This window comes from Rousettus aegyptiacus, unplaced genomic scaffold, assembly GCF_014176215.1.
Source record: "Rousettus aegyptiacus isolate mRouAeg1 unplaced genomic scaffold, mRouAeg1.p scaffold_m13_p_7, whole genome shotgun sequence".
In the NCBI taxonomy this organism is placed as follows: Eukaryota; Metazoa; Chordata; class Mammalia; order Chiroptera; family Pteropodidae; genus Rousettus; species Rousettus aegyptiacus.
This window is the reverse complement of record NW_023416310.1, coordinates 30,100,624-30,115,359: the sequence shown is the minus strand read 5'-3', so window position 1 is coordinate 30,115,359 and position 14,736 is coordinate 30,100,624. Positions and strand designations below refer to the sequence as shown.

The 14,736-nt window shown below is 35.6% G+C and overlaps 1 protein-coding gene across 2 annotated transcripts in view; it reads right to left on the bottom strand.

The window, feature by feature from the left end:
• Positions 1–717: 717 nt before the first annotated feature.
• The window catches only part of GTF2A1L (general transcription factor IIA subunit 1 like), a 495,737-nt gene continuing 481,718 nt past the window's right edge, over positions 718–14,736 (bottom strand). The window contains exons 12-15 of one of the 2 annotated variants that reach the window (XR_004952123.1): positions 12,431–12,535; positions 7,762–7,863; positions 7,501–7,621; positions 718–994 (exon numbers count right to left, since the gene is read on the bottom strand). The gene's annotated coding sequence lies outside the window, so the exon portion shown is untranslated. The remainder of the gene's footprint in view (positions 995–7,500; positions 7,622–7,761; positions 7,864–12,430; positions 12,536–14,736) is intronic. The other variant, XR_004952124.1, reaches the window with a different exon arrangement.

The following is a 14,736-nucleotide window of genomic DNA, read 5'->3' as shown; positions in this document are numbered from 1 at the left end:
GCTCAGTACAGAGTACACATTCAACAGGAATTTGTTGAAAGAACAAGTTTGCAATGAACTGTCCCTACAACCATGATTTTATATATATACATACATATGCATACATATATATATGTATATGTGTGTATACACACACACACACATATACATGTACTGATAAATATGCAAAAACTTAATTCAGTGTTATTCTATTCTGGTGCTGATATAAACTTGATATCTCATAAACGAGTCATTGACCAACTGTAAATGACCCTTTACATTGTTTCTGATAATATCATAAACAAGACTCTTTTGGGGCTAAAATGTCATGAACACTTACTAATTTCCTTTTTGACAAAAGAGAGTTAAGTCTCAGGATTAGATCCTTGGTAGGCAGCTGAATCTGACTAAAGTTCAATAACAATTTGTTTTCATTATTCTTTAATTTAATTTTGATGGTCAAGTAATGGCATAAAATTTACTTCTTTGCAATGTTTTCTATAGAAAAGAAGAAAGAAAGAAAGAAAGAAAGAAAGAAAGAAAGAAAGAAAGAAAGAAAGAAAGAAAGAGGAAGGAAGGAAGGAAGGAAGGAAGGAAGGAAGGAAGGAAGGAAGGAAGGAAGGAAGGAAGGAAGGAAGGAAGGAAGGAGAAAGAAGGTGAGAGGAGAGACGGAGAGAAAGAGGGAGGGAGGAAAAAAGGAAGGGAGGGAGGAAGGGAGGGAGGAAGAAAGGGGGGAGGAAGACGAAAAAGAAAGATTGAAGGAAAAATCAGTTCAGGTGGTAGATATACTTTGTAAAAAAAAAAAATGGTAAAGATGGTGTAGCTATTACTAGTGCTCTGGAAACACCTACCCTTGTGATGACACACATCCCTCTCGCTGACGAACATGAGACGTATGTCCTTTGCATACTGATCTTTGGTGCTGTAGCAACCCAGGATCCCAGCTGGACACACAGCGTGGGTGCTCTTCTTCTAAAATATATGCTCTGGGATGCCGCTGAGTGCCAATCACGTGCTACGAAGGTTACCTGAGAATAAATTAACAGAAGACAATATTCTTGACTCTTACCAGTCTCCTGTTAAGTTGAGATTGATTAGAAATTGGTGAGAATAGAATGGACCTGTGCAAAATCCGGGGTTGCTTTCAGGAGAGCCCCAGAGGTTGATGTGTCATTTCATCACGCCAGTGAGTGACAGTATGGAGCCCTATGTAGTCTGTACAGGAACACTGATGTGCCCCTTGCCTCTGCCAGCTCTCGTGTTACCCTCAGAATACAGCACAGCAAGCTGCTGATTGTCAACCTCCCGGGGGACATAGACCTACTGCATCTTACATCATGAGCACTTGTCATTCTGATAAAAGAACCACAGGCATATCTAAACTATAAGGAAATAACAACAAAAACAAACGACATCCTTCTTATCTTTCATTGTGCATTTGAATGAAATTTATTCTCATTTTTATGTTTTAAGGGGAAACAGTTGGAGACTTGATGGTTAGAACAGAAATGAAGTACAGAGCATATTGCTTTTTTCCCCCTTACCCACAGGGTTGGTGGAATGAATCTTTGCTTTCAGCTCTGAAATTTGTATTCTCTACTATCTGGGAAGGAAATACAGGATAATGTCCATTCTGCTGTCCTTCTCCCATTTTGATTATCCTTGCAAAGTAGAATTTTAAAGAAAGGTGAAACACATTCATCGTTATCTAGTAATTTATTTCTCTCCTATTTAAATCCTTTAAAAGACATATTATTATAAATGACCTTGTATTTCTTTTAAAAATACGCATCCTTCTTCCTCCTTTTAAAGCTGAACAGGTCACTGAGCTTAAATTCAGTCTCATGGGATTACTTCTCATCTTCTTTAACTCTGTGCCCCAAAGAACACCTCTGAATTCCTTGAAGAATCTTCATGTGGGAAAAGGCAATGGGTTAGGAAGCTATAGATCATCCCAAGATTTAACTTCCCATCACATCTCTTGATAAGGACTTCTGATATGACAAGTAGCTTTTTCTGCCATCATTTCCTTTCAAGCAGGACAAAGACACGATTTTATCAAGGGGGTCTATCGTGGATCTTCTGTCAGTTTTGCAAATCTAATGATATCGGTGATGACTTAGAATTAAATTTTGAAAAGAAAAGGAGGTCACTGGTTTCCACACTCTTATCAATTCACGCGAGAGTGTAGAAAGATGGCTGATCTGCCCTCTGATTACTCCTTCATTCTCTTCTGCCAGCTTTACCCTGTGTTCAACCTTGGTTCCAACCCAACAAAATAATAACAGTTTCTTTAATGAATACTGTTTCATGGCTCATGATTTTGCACAGCATTACCTGTGATCTGGAATACTCTTCTCCCTAACTCTCCATCGTATTTTTGAAAAATTTCTCCCTCCTTCAAAAATGATTTTAAACATCAATGTCTTATAGAGCTAATAATGATAATGTCTAGCATTTGTTGGATATTAATATTATGGAGACCTCTTTGAAAGATTATCTCATTTAAACATAACAATCTCTCACTTTACAAATGGCCGATCCCAGAAGAAGTCGAGAGTTAAAACCGTAGACCTAAGAGGGGATGGGTGGTATTTTGATATGTACTGCATTTAGTCTGCTCACTATTGAATCTTCCAAACCACAACATTAGTAAATTCTTCTATTTATGTAGTTTTTAAAAAATTTCTTCTCAATATTTCTTTTAACTTTCTAGGTAGAAATCTTATACATATTTTTCTAGATTTGACTACATTTGTTTTTTGGATGCTCTAATAGTAAATCATATTTCTATTAAATTCGATACTTGAGTTATTTGTTGTAATAAAGAAATGAAATGAATTTCTATACATTGACACTGTAACTAGCAAACTTAACGAAAACTTAAATAATTTGCCAAACTTACATAGCTAGTAAGTCGCAAGGTTGGGAAACAAACCAAAGTGTATTTCCCCAAACAAATGTCCCAAGACATTCTTGAAAATATTCACCTCCACATGGCCTCCACTAGATGGAGTAATGAATGACTTGATTGCCCCACTATATTCTTTCTCTCTATTTGGCATTCTATAACATTCTGTTTGGAAATAATTATTTGCATGTTTTCTTTTCCTTCTTGCTAACTAAAGATTCTATCTATATTCTCCAGCAATTCCTCCCTACCTCACTGGAGTTCAGGAATGAGATAAAGGTAAATTTTTGTTTTTATGGATTACAATATAGTGAACTTATTTGTCCAATACCAATTCTTCAAAAATCCAATATTTGTTCCCCTAAAGTGTGACATCTCCTATTCATATATGAGTCTGACCTAGGCTTTCTATTTTATTCCATTTCCTATTGATTGGTTCTTGGGTCAGCAACACATAGTTGCCTTTAAAACAGATATTTATATCTGGTTTCTTCAAAGCAGGCTTTTTTCTCTCTCGCCTACTCTTAAAAGTAAGACTGCTCAAATTTCTGTTGAGATTCTCTGACTCTTAGTGGCTACTTTATGCTTTTCTTCTTAGCCTAGTTGCTGTGCTAATAGAAAATTAGCAAATGCATCAAAGGGAGTGTCGTTTTTTCTTGGTCCGTCAAGTCCTATCTTTTCAGTTCTCTTATTCCTTCAAACATATGTCTTCCATATTTTATCCAGTTTTTTAAGTTGTTATTGTTGAGAAATTTGATCTGTAAATTATGAGTCCTGCTTAAGCAGAAAATGATATTTTAAAAATATAAATCCTCTAATTAGCATAGTTATTCCACTATGTTTTCTGTATCAATGATTGTATCTTTGTTCCTTTCCATTACTGATTGGTGTTTATTGGGAAATCTAGACCTATGAAAGGAAAGGGGAGGAATCAGCAGAGGGAAGACAGAGGGGTTGAATTGTTTTGCAGACCAGACAAAGCTTCAGCCACCTCAGCAGGGAGTTTTGGAATGTGTACTGCCAACCAGACTTGTCCCATATTGGGTCATATTGGGTCAGAACAGCCAGGCCTTTATGCACTACTACCCTGTTCATTCAGCAGAAAACAGGTGCTCCAGGAAGGGCATCACCTTGGGGGAACACGTTCTCTGCAAGTGAGGTGGGCCCTGAAGGAGCAGACTGCTGAAGGCTTTCAGCACACCCCCCCTCCCCGCATCCCCTGCAGCTGGGTGCAAATCCTTTTTTGAAGAGGAATGTGAGCAGTACATCCCTATGTTTACCATACCTTCTAAGTCATATAAACAAATCATATATACACATAGAGAAAGACTGAAAGAGAGGGTGGGGGGAGGAGTGAGAGAAAGAGAGACAGAGAAGCAGCTCATCAGTCAATACTTCTGTGCTCTGTTTATCAGTAAGAATGGTAAACAAGTATGCTAGTCATATTCCTGATCTTAAAGGTAATATCTTCAAAGTTTCTTCATTAAGTGTGATACTTGCTGTAGGTCTTTGTTGGATAACCTTTATCAAGATAAGAAAATTACTTTATATTTCTTGTTTTCTAAAATATTTTTTTTCTTTTTAATAATAATAGGTTGCTTTATTTGTACCTATTTGATTTGTATCTATTCATACCTATTGACATAATCAGGTGTTTTTCTCCTTTATCTCTTAATGGGAAAAATAATATGAATACATGTTCTTACTTGAAACATTATTGCATTCTTAGGATAAATCCTTCCTAATTATGATAAATATGTGAGCATTTATTCTCAGGAACTTAACAGTTAATTTAGGATTTTTTTCATTTATACATGTATATAAAATTGGTTTTACCTTTCTTTTCTTGAACTTTTTTTTTTTTACATTTTGTCAGTTTGGCCTCTTTTTGTTTGTTCTGGTAAAACTTTCATTAAAAAATGATTATCTGTTCCTCGAAAATTTTATAGAATTCAACCATAAAGTTATCTTAGTTTAGTATTTTTGTAAAGAAATATTTTGGTTTCCATTTAAACTCCATAAGTGTTACCGAGTTATGTTTTCTATTAGTATCTTAGCATGCCTGTTAAAAATCATTTGATTATATATGTGAGTTAATTTCTGATCTCTTATTTCTATTCCATTAGTCTGTATGTCTGTATTTATGCCAGTACCACCCTGTTTTAATAATTCTTGCTTTGTAGTAAATTTTTAAATCCAGAAGTGTGTTATTTCAGCTCTTTGTTCTTTTTCAAGATTGTCTTTGCTATCAGGGTCCCTTGAAATTCCATATAAATTTTGAGATGGATTATTTTTCTGAAAAAAAAAATATTGTTTAGACTTTGATAAATATTCTGTTATATCTGTAGATTGCTCTGGGTGTTCCTGACATCTTAACAATATTAAGTCTTTCAATCTGTGAACCTGGGATGTCTTTCCATTTATTTACATCCTCTAATCTCTTTCAGCAATGTTTTGTAGTTTGTAGTATAAAAGTCTTTCACCTCCTTTGTTACATTCATTTTTAAATATTTTATTAATTTCAGATCTATTCTAAATAGAATTGCTTTCTTAAATTCTTTTACAGATTATTCATTATTAATATATAAAAACACACCTGATTTTGGTATGTTGATTTTGTATCCTGCTGCATTTCTAAATTCATTATTAGTTGAGCATTCTTGTCTTGTTCTTGATTTTACAGGAAAAGCTGTCTATCTTTCCCAGGGTTTGGTTTTAGTTTGTTTGTTCATTTGATTGACTGCTTAATTGATTGATTTGATTGATTGTTATAAAATATGTGTGTGTCAGGGATCAGCCTCAGGTGTAAATCTAAAATCCTCTCAGGTTTTTCCTGAGCCTATGACTTTTCCCAGGATGTGAAGTGACTTTCTGATTTTCTGTGTGCAGGCAGTTGGTATTGAATGTCCTAGTCTTTAAATGTCTGGCTCCCCAAAGAAAAAAAAAAAAGGGAATGAACGAGGAAAAAGAAAATCCACAGGTGCTGGCCCTTTAAATCTCCTGGAAGTCCCTTCGGCCAGGGGAAGCTGTAACAATAGCAGACGGGATTGCAGTACTGGCAGCCTGCCTCTGTGTCTGTACCTCCACAATCACAATCAGCAATCACAACTCTGATTCCCAATTCGTGGAGACGAAGGTCCTTATTGCCCAACCTGGCTCCCACAAGCTGTGTGCAAACTGATCCAGCAGTGTAAGAATGGGGGCCTGACACTGAGCTGGATGGTTAGCTTGCTACCCTGCACAGAGCTGAAATTGGTCAAAACTAACCACAATTTACTGTCCAAGCCTTCCCCTGGAAGGGGCAAGTCTTGGAATACACTCCAGGGTTTCAAAATAGTTACATCAGACATATTTTGCCAGTACAATTGTTGTCTAGGTTGGGGAGACAGATTCCTGGCATTTTCTATTCCATCATCTTCCTTGATTCCCAAAGCTTACATTTTAAAAATACAATTAATTTTTCTACCTTTTTGTACCTCAGGTAAAAAAGGTGCAATGATTTTGATTGCAATCTTTGGTTCGACTGTATTGTAACTATTTTTCTATGTGCCACCCACTTTTCTTTGATGGTTTGTTTGTCCATTGGGTTTTTTTTTTTTAATTTACATATTCTCTTATTTGTGTATAATATAATGAAGACTTTGGAGACCTTTAAGCAGGGTAACAAATAGAAAATAATAACTTATGCTTCCTATCTTCTTTTTCTATTCCTTACTATGCGGCCTAATAGGTCATCAGTCTCTGTGACTGTGTTAGATATAGTTTAAAATAATGAGTTTTTTATATTTACTAATCTTAAATTCTATATTTACCTTTTAAATTGAATTTATTAATTGTGTAATTTAAATATTATTTATCCTACCTTATTTTTTTCTCTTCTTGGTCTAACAGTTACCAAGAAGGATGCATTAAAATCTATAACTGCAATTGCTAATTTATTTATCTCCCCATAATTTTGCCAATTGTCACTTTACATAATTTGAGTTTATGGGGACTACGTATGATTGATTTTGATAATTCCAATTTTCTACTTATCTATAAACCAGAGATATATGCTGTTTTCTCTCTCTCCACACACACACACACACACACACACACACACACACACATCATACATAATTTCACTTTATCTAACTTCGTCAGAATTATTTCATTTCTGATTTGCCTGGTATACCTTTTCCATTCTTATGTTTTCCCACTTTCTAAGAATATATCTTACATTTGACATTGTAGTATCTTCTGCATTTATTAAAATTACACAGTCCCAAGTCCCTTACAATTCTAAAATTCAAAAATCTCTGAAAACTGAGAGCTTTTTCATAACTTATTCAGCAGCAACACTGAATGACCCTAAGTCAGCATGGTGGCAAAACCAGACTTAAACTGACAGGAGGCTCCTTAGCTCCAGTAAATGATAAAACATTGCTCCTTTCAGCTCTATTCTTCTGTTTTCCTTTTTTTGTACTATTATTATTAAGTGTATTATATCTATATATGCTACAAACTCCAAAATACATTGTTATACTTATGTTACATAGTTATAAAGCATCTGAGAAAAGAAGGATGTGCAGGGATATATTTATGAATTTTGTTACATTAACCTTACTTACCAGGTCTGGGTCTCTTGTTTCTTCCTGTGGATTCAAGTTACCCCTTGTGTCATTTCCTTCCTCCACTAGAACTTACTCTCTCCACCTTCTTTGTGCTAGTATTGTCGAATATATCACATTTCTATATGTAATACAAAAGCTAGTTATATATATATATATATATATATATATAATGTTTTATAAAAATTCTTTTTAAATTCATTAAGAGAAAAAAGGAGAAAAAATATGTATATATACTATATTTCATCATTATGCAATTACCTTTTTTGGCACCCTATGTTTTTCCTCTGGATTTGAATTTCCAACTGGGATTACTTGTCTTCAGCCTGAAGAAATTCCTTTAATATTTTTCATAAGGTGGATCTGCTAATAAAAAATTGTTATAATTTGCACGTATCTGAGAATATATTTATTTTGCTTTCATTTCTAAAATCTATTTTTAATAGATATAAGATTCTTGGTTGCCAGTCTTCTCTTTCAGTATTCAAACATGTCAGCTATTGCATTCTAGCCTCTATCATTTCTGAGACATTAACCACTAAGTTTATTGAAGTTTCCTTGTGTGTAAGAAATTGTTTTCTCCTTGCTGCTTTCAAATTTTTCTCTATTTTTAACTTTTAGCATTTTACTGTTATATGTCTAGGTGAAGATTTTTTTGTTTTTATCCTACTTGGAGTTCATTTTGTGTTATTCTACTTGAAAAAAATTTCTGAGCCACAGCTCTGGAGCTGAGGGTAGGGACTGTACTTACTTGTCTTGAGGCACCCTTACTTTACTAGCAAGGTGGTAAGTGGGGGCATACCCTCAGATCTCTTCAACTTCTTCCAGTGTAAAACCTCTATCCTACAAGCAAGCTGGGCAAAAGTAAATGGGGCCCCAATATTCTTGCCAGCCATCCCAGGCATAGAGCCTCCACCTTAAGAGTAGGAGGTAAGTAGGAAAAGAGAGTTCTTGACCTTTCAGCCACACTTGCCAGAAATTTAGCTTCTGAAAGTTGGAGGTGGAGCTGATAAGACATGGTTAGAGTCTACCTGTCCCAGTGAGATACCATATCCCTTGACTGGGAGCTGAGGGAGAGGGAGCCTTGTCTTCTTGGACTCACCTAACCAAAGCAGAGCTTCCATCACACAGAGCTGGGGAGGCTGGAGTGTGGGTAGAAGACTGAGTTATGATTCAGGTGCTACACTCTGGCTGTCCATACTGAAATTTAGTAATTTTCTTGAATAAATGCTTCTTCAGAATGAATATTGTATGCAGTTAGGATAACCTCTGGGGTTGTTGAGTGGTTTTTCTCTATAGATAGGTTAGATAAATGAATACATATAAAGATAGATATAGAGATATACATCTTATGGTAGTTTCTCTGGAGACCATGCTCTCAGAGATCCTAGAGCCCCCATTCCGGTAGTGGAGTTGCTGATCTATCTTTATGTTTTCTGAGAAAGTTTCTCAACCCAATATTCTAGTATGTTAGCTCAGATTATAGTTTAATCTTTTCTTTTCACAACTTTCTCACCTTGCCCATGGACATATCCTGATTTCAGGGACTCTCCTAATACTTCAGTCTCAGCCAATACTCTTTTCTGGGTCCCCTCCATCTTCTTTTATACTTACTGGGTCCCCTGGTTGCAAACTGAAGGACTGGAATGTGGTGAGAAGGATGCTCTGAGACAAATGAGCATGTATACAGTTCTTGATGTAGCATCTATTCATTATCACTCAATTTCCATACTGTTCTGAGCTAACTGCCTATAGCTGATCCTGGACTTGGATCTGCTACTTCCCTGTCCCATGGTAGCTGTTCTACTGGGGATGATTTAATTAAATCAATAAAATAGTAAGAAAAAGGTACAATTAGAAAATTATTTCTAACAACTCCTAATGTCCCCTTAGCCTTCTCATGTTGCAATCTATTTTTTATTCCCTCATCCTTCTCTTGGTCTTCAGCCACACCCAAACCCCCTCCCACAAACACATATCCAGAGGCCAAACCATTACTTTATTCCCAAAATATTTCACAATGTTTTTACTTCATTTGGTAAACTTATTCTGAAACCCATTAACCTCTTCTCCTCTTTTGTGGAAATTCTTAAGATTTGGGGGAAGGAAATAACTCTCTACTTGTTCTCCAACTGCTCCAGAACTAGATGTCAATTGTCTATTACTTGTTCTCTAGAAGAGTTTTATTTGCTATTAATTGATTGCCTCTCCCTTTCCTTCTAGTATGTGAAGCCAGGAATCATTTCTTATTCCTTTTTGTGTCCCTAGTGCACGCACAGTAATGGACAGGCATACTGAGGACCTGATATGGGGGGAGTGTTGTGGTTTTTAAGAAGGCTGGTAATCCGGAATCCCAGCTGTCAAGAAACTTAGTATTGAGCAGAAGGTAAAGAGAGAAACACACACTTGGATTGGTCTTCTATACTGATTTTTAATGCTGTAGTAAATTAACCCAGTTTATCAAGGGTTAAACACATAAATTTCATCCATTTCAGAATGCTAGTAAATGGAAGAATGATCTATTACTTTCCAACGTTACTGCATTGATAACTAATGCAAAGCTAGCTCTACAGCTGTGTATCAAACCCTTTTCTTCTGTCAAGTATTATGGTACTTAAGTGCCTCCCAAAGCAATTGCATTTTTGTTTCTTTTTTTAATACCAGACCATTAATCCCAATATTCTGTTTGGAGTAAGGTGATATGTGTGAACCCAGGCTTAGGAATTATGATAGTTAAAGGGCCAAATACAAAATAGGATTTCATTTCTTTCTGGTATTAGGCTTTTAAGTGCTAGAAAAATAACAATCTACAGAGAGGAATTTTTCAGTAAGAGCTGAAGCTCTGATATTTTGTCACAATTCTCTCCAAATCAGCTGCATATATGAATCTTGTTGGGGTAATGGTAGTTCAAAAAAGCAATTGTATAAAATTGATTTAAATCCTTTGACAGTATATCTACATTATATAGTCAATAAAAAAAGAGTTGCATGGGCCAAGGAAGTGATTACTACAAAGCAGATATGCCTCTTCCTCGAAAATTAGAATGCAGGACCTTATTCTTGAATGTTTTGTCTGCTCCTTCCCGAGCAAGCTTTGCAGCCCACTTCAATCAGGTCCATCTACTTGATGTATATGACAGAAAAAGTAAAGGTGATTGAGAGACATGCATTTGGGATTGATTGTCATTGAAATGGAAATATTTTTGCATTTATATGAAGAATGAGGACTTTTCTACCAGAAGTTCTCAGACTTTCAATGTTTTCTAGGGACTCTCATTGGTAACACAGACCAAAGTCTCTTTTCTTGAGGAAGGTAAATGGGACACTAAACTACTCTGTGGCCCAGACCCTGTAGTAGATAATGTAGACACATTAATTCTTTTAACGAAGGAGGTGAATATCATCATCTTATAATAGGCAGGGGCATGAGGCTCAGGGAAATAAGGTCACAGAGAAAATCAACATCACAGGCGAGACCTGACCCCAGATCTTGCTTTTTCTATTCATTGCTAAATCTGAAGCAATCCATAATTGAGGGGAACTCTGTTTTCAGCAAACCAATATATTAAAATCCATGGCCCCTAAATAATAAATCAGAAGGTATTTCTTCATAGTACAAAAGAATTTCCTAGTAGACCCCTTTAACTAGCCAGGACATGAAAAATAATATTTAAAATAATATTAAAATTACTAAAATATATATTTATATTTAATTTGCATTCACCATTCCATTAATAGTTTCCATTTATCAAGCATTTATGTATTTCATGTTTATTTCACATTAATAATTCACAAGTCCCCTGTAAAGTAGGTCCTATTTTAGCCTCATTATACAAGCAAGGAAACTGGGGCACAGAAATAAATCTCCTGAGGTCATTCATATACCTAGAAGGTGGCAGAGGCAGAATTTGAATCCCAGTTTTCTGAGTCCTGAGCTCTTGCTCCAAGGCAATACACCATATATCTTTTGGGTAGAACGTGACACTCAGGAACATCATTCTTTTGACAAGTCATTTGACTGATGAGTTTAATTCATTGTGGATTTAATTTCAGAGAGGTGCTGAAAGTGTTTATTTGTCCATTACTTCACTGGGTGAGGATGTAGAAAATAATGGAATATATGATGTGGTCATTGTCCTTGTAAAAATTTTAATCTATTTGAAGAAATCTTTTGAATTCTATTAACGTATCCTAAATATGGACACCTATCTATTGAGTTTCTATGTTCTTATTTTTTAATAACTAATTTCAAACATTTTATTTGAAATACTACTTCACAGTGGTTTATGCATTCTTCTAAGTTATCGTTTGCTAGAAATGTTATAGCTATATCTTCTATTTTAACTAGTATAGCTTTTCTGTTTTTTTTTCTTCATATTTTAACATTTGTAAGGTCTATTATATAACTGTGCCATTTCTCACCTTTTCAGAGCCTTTGAGGGAAGGTAATCTCAATTGTACAAGAATTCTAAATTAACATTAAGTCATGATTTTATATTTTCGAAAATATGCAAAATTGAGTAAACCAAATTGAGGGAAAATGACATCTTCAATATTTGTTTAATCTTTCCACCTAGATATATGCTTTTGTCCATTCAAGTTTATTTTTAAACTTATCAATAATACTGAAAATTTTCTTCCATAAAATTTCTTATTAAAATATTATTGAGATGGATGATATTTTTAAGTTTGAAAATTAAAATATTCATTAATTAAAGTATTCACTATGTTGTTGAAATCACTAGTTTTATATTACTGTTATATTTGGCAAATTTTGTCACATTTTAGTAATCTTTTCCTTGAAGTCTTTGTGTTTTTTTCTTATGAATATCTTAATTACATACATTTTTAAACACTCATCTAAATGTATTATAGAGCTGCTTCTAAATCATCAAGGAAATGGTCTTCCATGTAGCGCAACCATACTTACAGGTTTTCCAATATCCCAGCCTGGTTCAGTGAGCCTAGGAAATGGTCATCTGAATGGAGAGCCCAGGTTACGTTAATTTCCCTTATTCACCTCACTGCTGCTTCACTGGGAAAAAAGAAAGAAAAAAAAATACTTGCTAAAATATATATTTTTTTACCATAATTAGGTATAAACTACAAATTAATAGAGAAGGTGGAACATCAGGAAGTATGGCCTTGCAAGTGTCTGGAGGCTTAGAAGCTGCTGCTAATCTTCTCTCCCTGGGCCCGGAGGATGGTCCCAGAGGATCTGCACCATGTGCTTGGTCCTGTGCTGCTACACTGCTTTTCCTAACCACCAGGTGATGGAGTGTTCCCAGCCAAGCTTCCCAAGCAACGAATTTCTTTAGATGCTGCTTGTGGCTGTTCCTCTCTCCAGGGAAGCCCATGAATGGGTGCAGGGAGATCTGCTACTTCATTTTTCTAAAAGGTGAAGTATCTCTGAGAACTTGGTCTTCAAACAAAACATACAGTGTGATGTTTTAATGTTGATCTAAATATGAAAGTACTCTGAGGCCACAGGGCATTAAGAATAACTATAGGCTCTCTAGTTCTGCTGCCACCAATCTTTATCATTTTATGCTTAGAATATCATGATAATATTTGGGTTGTTTTCCTTTTTCCCATAATTCCTTCTTCCAATTTTTCTGGGGGACCTCAATCTGATACTTTCCAACTGCAATTTTTAGCCTGCATTCCTCAGCAAAATGTTCTCAGTGGCTCCCTATTATGTGTAGAATAAAATCCAAACTCCTTGTCATCGCATATAAATCCCATGAGTTCCCTCTGCGAACTTTTACTCCACCACAATGTTTCTCAACTGTGAGTAATCTTAACTCCCAGGGCACATTTGGCTGTCATAACTCTGAGAGGAGGGGAGTTACTGCCGTCTAGTTGATAGAGATTAGGGATGCTGCTAAACATCCTATAATACCCAAGACAACCTTTGCAACAAAGAATTACACAGTCTAAAATGTCAATAGTGCTGAGATTGAGAAACTCTGTTTAGACAAATGGGGCTGGGGGTTGTTCCTGAATGTTCCTTGCACATACTCCTCATCATGCACCCTCAGCTTCCACTTTTAATTCCTATGGTAACTTCTGCCTCGACTCCTACCAACTCCTGAAGCCTTCTGAGTGAAATGCTTCCTGCCTCTTCTGAAGTTTTATAGTATATTTTGGTCACATTCTTGTGTTATTTGTCTTGAATGTTTTATTTCCCCAACTGTATTACACATTTTTGATGTATAGGGAATCTATCTTCTATCTCTCATATCTCCCATGGTACTTATTATAGGGCTACACAATGTAATAGCTGCTAAAAAGAATTTGTTGTTTGACTGGACACAAGCAAAATAGTTCATTTTGATGGCGGCCTCCCTTTATAGTCATGTCGCTTCACTTACTATATAACTTGATTACCACTACTGCAGTCATTGAATTCCTAATATGTAGACTCAAGCACAGTTTCTTTGTTTTAAGACACCGACAGTTTTACCAGGTCCACAGCTCAAGAAAATGTAATAGAATATTGGTGATCAGGTATGGCTCCATCTCTCTTTGTCACGTCTCCTGGCCTGCTATTATCCTAAATGAGTGGCCATGTGGAACAAATCACTAACATGAAGGACATGGCAAAATTATCAGAAAAGAAAGCATGAAATGGTAAATGTTTTATTTAATCTAGAATGATATGGAAATATTTCTTCTGATGCCAGCCTGCTCTTTGAAACAACCTCAGCCTCATTATTCAGAACCACTAATGTTAATGTATCTTTCCAGTGGAAAGCTTGCTAAGTAGGCTAAAAGGATGCATTAGTGGGTCACATCTGTCCTGGTCACTGCCTCTCATACAGATAAATAGTTCAGTTTCATTTCTTACCAAACATATATGGAGCACCTGCTATATAAAATGTACATATGTACAGTGCATTGTACATATGGCACTGTGGATGATATAAAGATGCCCTCAAAGGACTTGCAATCTGATACGGATATAAGATACAATAAGATGAATGGTAGTATAATGGAGTTCTAAGGGCACTCCAGGGATAGAGAAATCAGGTTTATGGGAAGCAAGTAGGTAAGGTATCACTTTTAAGACTCTTCAAAAAAGGAGAAATAGGAGTGTTCCGTTTTTAAATTTTTATGTTGTTTTTGTTGAGGTATATTAGTTTTTTTATTGCTGCCATAATAAATTACCACAAACTTACTGGCTTTAAACAACACAAATGTATCATTTTATAATTCTATGGGTCAGAAATCTGA